The following is a 9650-nucleotide window of genomic DNA, read 5'->3' as shown; positions in this document are numbered from 1 at the left end:
TTTTTAACTTTTTTACCCGTTCACAAGAACAAGAGTGGGTACATTTTTAAATTACGTGTGTCATGGGTGAGAAAAAATATGATGAAGGGAGAAACTTTCATGGTTCTATGGGCCTCCTTATAACTTATAAGGCTTGACCAATTCTTCTTCTTTTGAGCTAATTTTTGAGGGTCAATTAGATCTAAAATCTAATTTAACATGATAGCAGAATCGAATCTCGTGTGAGCTCCCGTAAATTGAACTATTGTGGGAGTAAAGATACGCTCGATCTATGAATATGTTGTAAGAATTAAATCCAAGAACTAATTTAACAAAATAAGTACACTTTTATAAGTAGGCGTGCAATTAGAAGTTAGAACTATGCGATAAGTTCTAAAGAAAAGGAAAATAAGTACATATATACATATGTTAAATAATGTACAAAGGAAAACTATGATTTAATCTAGACATGAGTAGATCAATTGTTCTTCAAAATCTACTAACACTTTCCCAGGCATGGAAAGTTAAAGGAAAGTAAGTGTTAATAATAAATTAGATTAAAACTTGAAATTTTATCAATTTAGATTTGTGATTAAAATATTATTATTCAAGTCTTTTGAAAGGATTATTTTTATAAAAATTATTTCCGTGCAAAGCGCGGTTCAGTTCACTAGTTAAACATGAATTCCCAACAACAACAATCCAAACATAAGATGCACACTACTAAAAAAAACGAATTTCCAACGAAACCCATTGGAAATATTTGCCCAAAAAACCACAAACAAATTAAACATGAATTACCAACTACAGCAATTCAAACATAAGATGCTTACTACTAAAAAATACACGAATTCCCAACCAAACCCATTGGAAAGGGTGGCTCGTTGAAGACATTTCCGGCAAATGTTCTATCAGAAATCCCATATATACTAACGGTATTCTGATAGGAATGGAAATTCACAATTAGCATATCAAACACCGCAATAAGCCTTGAAAACATCACTGGGAGGAGCTCCATAGCCAGCTTCTGACGCAGCATACTCAAATAATCCAAGAATTTCAAATGGCTTGAATTGAAGAGTAAAGGGTGTTCTTCATCCACCAGTTCTTTTGGTGCCTCGGTGAAGTGACCTGGTTTTGATAATGAAAATAATTGAATGGAGAGTCTATCACTTTCTCCGGCAATTGTTACTCTGTGAAGAGGAGAATGCAATCGACCATTTGTCCATGCCTGTATATATAAATATCAAGATAGATGCTGTAATACTTTGGGAGAGTAGAGCAACATATATAGGGTCAACAAATACCAAGATTTATTTTCAGTTTTGTATGAAATTATTGAACATGTAGTTTCAATAACCTGTGTTTGTTGGACTCTTCAAGATATCATTCAGTATGTCAAATTCTTCAAAAATATGCATTTTGGAAAATAATTCTAACACTAATGGGACAACATCTTTAGAGATCCGAGAAATATCAAAATTCTTTTTCAAATTTGTGTAGTTCCAATAAACTATAAATATGCATTTTGGAAAATAGTGGGACACCATATTTAGAGATTCGAAAAAACATAAAGTTCCAACAAATAACAAAATTGATTTTTCAGATTTGTGTAGTTCAAAATTTATTATCAATTTTGCATGAAGAAATTCAACATGTTGTTCCAACTTTGGATTTATTCTTCACAAACATCTCTAATCCTCTGAAACCTATGCTTTTTTGAAGAATCCAAAAAGGTGTAACAATATTTTTAAAAAATTCAAGCAACACAGTTCCCAACAAGGTAATAACATTAGGCTAAAGACTTATATAACACTTACTTTGAAGGAATCACCAGCCAAAACTACACAAGAATTTGGTGAAATATTCACATCGATCCACTCTCCATTTTTGTTGATTTGCAATCCATTGACTTGATTTTGTGATATAAAAGTCAAGAAGTTACCATCTGTGTGGCCACCCAATCCAGCAGTTTTATTATTTTCATCTCCACTGATTATTGATGATCCCTTATAATGTGTAAATCTAAATAGGAAATAATTGGTATTCAATAATTCATCAATGTAATTTTTTAATCCCAAATTCTCCGAAATCATCCTTTTCAACATTTAATAGATTTATTTTTTTCTTGTGGGTTACAAGAATTAATAGAAAAAGGAGTCAATCAAACAAATTTGTGAATGCACAAGTAGTAGTATGAATATATTTTTTGCACGGAGAGGTAGGACTACAAAAAAAACGCTATAGAAACTTTGGTAAAAAAAACCCGCAAAGATAAGATAGAAAAACGATTTTGCTAAAAAATGAAGATGAAGAATGGATTAAAATTTAAGAAAATGGAAGTATGAGAGAGAAAGTGTGACAACACAAAAAGGAACCCAAAAAACACTTGTCAAAAGGAAATGGTGCCCTCACACAACTATGATTGCTTGTGCCTTAACCACCATAAATTTTTCGAATAACTACCTATAATTTGACAAAATTTATTGGAAATGTGGAAGCTGGAAATTCCTTTGATAGAAATGTAATTTCAGAAAATACTTTATTTTCTATAATAAATAAAGGTATATGAGTTTTATGCACTGACCACGTAAATTTATATAGGCATGGACAAATGATCGATTGCATTCTCCTGTTCATAGAGTTGAAATGGCCAGAGAAAGTGATAGATACTCCATTCAATTATTTTCATTATCAAAACCAGGTCACTTCATAGAGGTCCCAAAAGAACTTGTAGATGAAGAACNTGGTCGATTGCATTCTCCTGTTCATAGAGTTGAAATGGCCAGAGAAAGTGATAGATACTCCATTCAATTATTTTCATTATCAAAATCAGGTCACTTCATAGAGGTCCCAAAAGAATTTGTAGATGAAGAACCCCCTTTACTCTTCAAGCCATACGAAATACTTGGATTATTTGAGTTTGGTACTTCACAAACTGGCTATACGGACTCCAGTGATCTATTCAAGGCTTATTGTGGTGTTTGATATTCTAATTGTGAATTTCCGACTAATGTTTGTTCCTATCAGAATATCGTTAATATATATAGGATTTCTGACAGTACATTAATCGGAAACGTCTTCAACGAGCCACCATTTCCAGTGAGTTTTCTTCGGAAATTCATGTTTTTTTAGTAGTGTGATTCTTATGTTTAAACTTTTGCAGTTGGGAATTCATGTTTAATATGTATGTTTATTTTTGGACAAATAATGAATTTTAAATGGATAATTTTACTCTTTAAGAGGAAATGGTTCAACGTAATCCTTTAGTATCTATTATGTTACGTGGAGAAGGTCCTAAAACATCTAGAAGGTGTTCGTAACCCCTTTCGTTCCTCAATGCATAATGTTAACTTGTCTTCTTCACATAATGTCCAATAGCTTGCATCTCATTTCCAAAATGTATGTCTTGATACAAAAAACCTCTCTAAAAAATAAAATTCTCAAACAAAAATTTCCATTACTATCAAATAGGTTGCGGCTAGAACTATACCTGCCAAGATGAACACCTAATTTTTAATTCAACGATCGATTATCGAACACTAAACTTGGCTCCATCATTGAACCTGGGAACCATTATTAAATCATTGAACCTGACTCTAATACCACTTGTTATGACCAAAATAATTTGGTGTCATGCTGTAACACCTTAAAAATTTCAAAGCTAAGACCCAAACCATTGTTAATTTGCGTATAAGGTTAGTTGTAAGGGTGATTCTTAAATTGTTCTTAGGTTTTAAGGTCAATTCTTTAATGTGAGAATGAATTTGGATATGAATTAAGGTCACTAGAATCCGCTTGCACAAATTTGAGTTGAAAGCTTCCTTACCGATTAAGTTTTGATATAAGATTCTACTTAGAACAACTTCAAATGATCATATATATCTAAGCACATAATAATTACAGTGGCCCATGACCTATTAAACTAAGGTTTATGAGTCATCTTTCCAATGTCGCCAAGTTTTCTCCTTTCGAGTTTGGAGTAAAAAGTTATGCCCGATTTAGTGAAGTCCTGTCAGGCAGTCGAAGTTATACGGATGGAAACTACGGACGGTGGAATGTTCCATGAACCGTAGAGCCTTCCGTGAAGGCTTGCTGCTAAATTTTTTCAGCAACTTCTTGCATGTGTTACAAGGTTATTTTGGTCCTTTCCTAAGTTTTTAAACCCTATTCTAAGTCGTTTTGAGTGTTTTAACCAAGTACATATCATTCAACTAACTAATTTTTCTCTCAAAATCATCAATCTAAACAGTCAAGTATCTAGAAATTCTCTCAAAATATGGCATCTACCGTGCTTAGGCCCCATTCTTTCCCTACCTAATGAAAGAGTCCACCGTCTGCCTTAGTAGTCTCAAATAAGGCGTGCAGGCTTTCCCCTTTAGTAGAAGATTCACTATAGAAGCGAAGAAAAGGTTGGATCAATCAAATGGGGTATAACTCCACCCCACACATCTAATCAGCTAGCGTGGTTCACTAGTTCCATCGACTAGAACAAATAAGTGATAAATGTGCGCTTGAAGTGGGGGTGTGTTGTTCGTATTGGACTGGGCCCTTATCATGTAGGGTTCTTCTTCTATATCAAGAACCCTAAAACTTCCATGTCAAAAATTCAAGATATAAAGAGAAACTTTCCATCCAAGATTTTTTCAAGTTCCTCCACTCTAAGAACTTCATAAAAAAGTTTCTTCTCTAAAGATCAAACTCCAAAATTCCAAGCTCAAAGATTTCCTCTAAGAAAGCTAATGTTCTTCCTCAAGTTCAAGATTAATCAAGTTCTTCTTCAAACTTCTTCGTGAACTTTGTTCTTCTAGGTATGTAAGGTTATTCATAATGTTGGACTAGTTCATCCTCACGTTCTACATCTCAATTCAGTCAGTAGAAAGTTGAATCTAGGGTTCTACCCTCAATTTTATGAAATTCCTATATTATGAGATTGCGAAACTTTATGCATTGAAATTCTTGAATTATTGTTCATACTTGTAGTTCCATATGAACCCCATATATTGAGTTTTACTAAAAATCTTTTGCGCAAGTAATTTTCCTTACATTGATTTTAGAAACTAAAGCGAGTTTAAAGGAAAGTTTAAAGCATTATTTTCAAAAAGAGTTTAAAGGAACTTAAATGGTTCGGGATGTATCATTTTTACATTGAAAAAGAGAGCGTTATTTTCAGAAAAGTATAAAGAGTTTTCAGAGTATTTCAGAAAGATTTAGTATAACTTCAATTACCTCTTGAAGAGGCCTTTTGAGAAATTATCTTAACCAAAGAGTACTTTTATACGAGCATACAATTATATTTTGGGAGTAGTATTAAACACCAATTTGGGGTAAGAGTTAAGATAACTCAAACTCCATAACCTACGTCAACATAGATAAGATCGTACCATAAGACAGATGACTCCTCACCTTCCTCAAGAAGGCTTTTTAGTGGATCCATCGGTTCAGTTGTGTTCTATACTCCGACAAGGTATAGAACGACTCTGATAACGTGGGTAAGATGTTGTAACATCGCGAGACTAATAGTGATGATTGTCGGTTAGAGAAACTCCCAAGTAAAGTATAGTAAAATGTATTTTTATTTATATATTTCAGTTCAGTATTTGCTACTATTGTATCCTTACAGTAAGAGCTTAAATGATTTTTCATCATAATTTATACTATACATCAGTTGAGTTACCTTTAGATATTTAAGTTTAGCTATTTGTTATTCAACTATATTACATACTTGTGCATTCAATGTACTGATATCATTCGACCTGCATCTTTTTATGATGCAGATTCATGTACTTAGGATCCTCAACAAGAGTTCCGCTAAGATCACTTTATCCGCTTGCCAACTTTTGAATGAGACCTCATTGCTTCCGGAGGGTTCCAATTCTTAGGAATTGTTAGTAGTAGCATTTTGAGGTGTCGTGGATCTGGTTCCCACACCCATCTTTATACAATAAAGGCTTCATAGATAGTCAACTTTGGAGAGTCTTTCAGCTTTAGATATTTTATTCAAAACTATATTTCATACACCTTATATTTAGAGAGTTTTGAGATTCAGTAAACTGTTGATAAATATTTCTTTCAATTTGATGTTTGTGTATACTTGAATTAGTCTTCCGCTTGTAGTCAACCAAGATGAGAGTTCACTTGGGGATCAACAATGATTCTTGAGTGTCGGCAACATAATAATATTCTTTTGATATATAATGTATCATGATTCTTTTTGATACATGATGTATCTTGATATAGTGGATATGTTAAAGAAATCCCTTACCTCTAAATTTATGTTTGAACGACTACCCCCTTCAACTACAGTCTTGCTATTGGAAGAGGAAATATATGTATATGTACATTTACCATTAATTAAATTCTTTATCTGATATGAATAATTATAAAAGTGTGAATTTAAGAAAAATTTTTACTCCTTCTGTTTGAAAAAGAATGACCTCCTTTCCTTTTTAGTTTGTTTAAGAAAGAATGACCTCTTTACTTTTTTGGAAACATTTTACTTTCAGTTTTCCACGTGACATGTTTAAGACCACAAGATTAAAGGACAATTTTATACATTTGACATAACTTTAATTTAGAACCACAAGATTCGAAAGTCTTTTTTATTTTCTTAAACTCCGTGTCAAGTCAAACTTCACTCTTTTTGAAACGGAGGAAATATTTGATTTTGAAGAAATTAAAAGTAATCATGCTAAATTAATAGAGTCACGATGAGAGAGACGGGAGTGAAATATACCAATAATTTGCTAGTTATATAGTAAGTAATACTTTAACTTTATTAAAATAGATTTTTACAGACTGATTTTACATTGGAAAATGGAAAATTCAAGTGAAGCACGGAATTAAGCAACATCGTCCAATGAATCATATATACACGCGTTCAATGGAACATATATATAACACGCTTAAGTTATTGACTAGAAATAGACATAAAACCGTGTACTTTTTGTGACACATGATAAAGTACTTCTACTGTCCAACGATATTTACTCCCTCCGTTTTAAAAAGAGTGATTTAGTTTAATTTGACACAGAGTTTTTAAGAAAATAAAGAAAACTTTTGAATTTTGTGATCCTAAATTAAAGTTACACTTTAAGAAAAGTTACTTTACCTTTTCACTTTCGTGGTTCACTTTCATCTTCCAAACGATTTTTCACTTCGAAGATGTTAATTGATGGTCCCAATCCGACAACTGAAGCGGCCCCACACTAAAAAATCAAAATCTTGAAAGATTGGAGTAGCACAACCCGACAACACAACAATCCGACACTATAAATTATATAAAGTAGGTACTTTTTTTTTCCATCTCATATTCATTACTTTGAAATGATGTTGTAATTTGTTCAAAATTTCAGCAAGTCTTATACAATGTGCATTCAATTACTAAATATTGAGTTAGAAAAAAAAGTCTTTAATTTGAAAGAAACAAAAGGAATTACACTGTTGGATTGGTATTGCAAAAATAGTGTTTTGCCACTGCTGAATTACACCTCATGTTTTTTTTATATTTAATAATTGAGAGTGCTTACGGTTAAATTGTGGTGGATCCATCCTCTTATTTTTATGGTTAAATTGAGAGTCTTGTGTGATATTTTATCTATATGTGCAAAAAAGTATAAATATTTGCCCCATGCAATTAACTTACTTAAATAAAAAAATCAAGTGTTGGACATATACCGATCTTCATCTGCATCAAAAGTAGGCAAGACATGAAAATTTGAGGATGTTCCAACATTTTCCGTCATTTCAAAGTGTGAGGACTGACCAAGATAATTATTTAGTCCATAACTTGGAGCAATATTCCTCTCTTGCTGAGTTAAACCGCTACAAAATATATAATAATAATAATAATAAATCATATAAATTAATAAATAATTGACAAAATCAACAAATAATAATCGAAATATAATTATTGAACATTACTGGTCACTTTCATTGATAGTTTTGTTCAAATCAAAATCATATCGACCGGTAAGAATATTTTGATAATGAGTCATGTTAGGAAAATCAATAGATTGAGTTATCGGAAATCTATCAACGCTATTACGATTTTCTAATCGGGAATGGACATCAACCGATAAAGGAGAACGTTGTTGACTAGTCTTAGGCTCCTTCCTAACATAGAATTCAAGTATTGTTAACTTGATTTGATCTATGTAGTCATTTGGAACCCCCAAAAAGTCGGTCAACGATTCGTCATTATAGATAGTCCACTCTCCAAAATTTACTTGTCTTTGTGATAAAAATGAATTGACGTAGGGTATTTTTCGACTATAATCAAATTATAATCAGTACTATTAAACCCATTCTTTTATAAATTGATGAAAGAAATTTATGATATCGGACATTAATGGAATATTTAGCATTGTGTTTGGGAGGACAATTATAATAAACAGTATTTCCGGATTGGGACCATCAAATTAACATCTTCGAAGTGAAAAATCGTTTGGAAGATGAAAGTGAACCATGAAAATGAAAGGGGAGAAGAAGAAATTGAAAAGGTAAAGTAACTTTTCTTAAAGTGTAAGAAAAATTTTCACTTTACAAAGTGTAAGAAAAACTTTCACTTTACAAAGTGTAAGAAAAACTTATACTTTACAAAGTGTAAAAAATAGTTCCGTTATATATTAAAATATACACGTTATGAGACTAACAGAAAACGTTTGGAATATTACATAAAACGGAATTTTTTCTTCCACAAAGCCTATTTTAGTTACTTACTAGAATAATGACTTATTTTGGTCACTTTTATTTTTTTTCATCTTAGGTTCCGGACTCTTATTGAAACTACATGTTGTATATTTTCATGCAAAATTGAAGATAATACCTATGTTACTTTACTCTTCAAAATATTATCGCGTCTATCTGGTATTTATACAGGCATGGACAAATGGTCGATTGCATTCTCCTCTCCATAGAGTACTAGCAATTGTCGGAGAAAGTGATAGATTCTCTATTCAACTATTTTCATTATCAAAACCAGGTCACTTCATAGAGGCACCAAAAGAACTTGTGGATGAAGAACACCCTTTACTCTTCAAGCCATTTGAAATTCTTAGATTATTTGGGTATGTTGCCTCACAAGCTGTCTATGGAGCTCTCAGTGCTTATTGCGGTGTCTGATATGTTGTTTGTGAATTTCCGTTCCTATCAGAATACTGTTAGTATGTATGGGATGTCTGATAGGACATTCGTCGTTGAAATGTCTTTTTCAACGAGCCACCATTTCTAATGGGGTTCGTTGGGACTTCGTGTTTATCTTAAATAGTGTGCATCATCTGTTTGAATTGTTGAAGTTGGGAATTCATGTTTAGCTTATTTGTGTTTTTTTTGGACGAATAATGAATTTAAAGTGGATGATCTTACTCTTTAAGAGGAAATGGTTCAACGTTATCCTCTAGTATTATTTGGATATAAAAAAAGTAATCCATATGAACAATTTATATCAAAATTGCGATACAATTTGTATTGAAATTATGACGATCTATCAGAATTCAGAACTCATTGTTGACACCCAATTTTGACCCTCCCCGATAAGAATTAACTTTCAAGCTTCTTAATTTTCAATGATTTGGAATGATTAGTTTTACAATATATATATATATATATATATATATAAAATAATAATAATAATAATTCATCTTTTTTTTGTTTTGAAGCAATCTTAGTCA

At 32.0% G+C, this 9650-nt stretch overlaps 1 pseudogene; it reads right to left on the bottom strand.

Moving 5' to 3' along the window:
- Positions 1–630: 630 nt before the first annotated feature.
- Positions 631–2087, bottom strand: LOC125850769 (probable 2-oxoglutarate-dependent dioxygenase AOP1.2; annotated as a pseudogene).
- Between the last annotated feature and the right edge of the window lie 7563 nt (positions 2088–9650).

The sequence above is a fragment of the Solanum stenotomum genome, unplaced genomic scaffold (genome assembly GCF_019186545.1).
Source record: "Solanum stenotomum isolate F172 unplaced genomic scaffold, ASM1918654v1 scaffold19040, whole genome shotgun sequence".
Taxonomy (NCBI): domain Eukaryota; kingdom Viridiplantae; phylum Streptophyta; class Magnoliopsida; order Solanales; family Solanaceae; genus Solanum; species Solanum stenotomum.
This window is presented reverse-complemented; position numbering and strand designations above follow the sequence as displayed.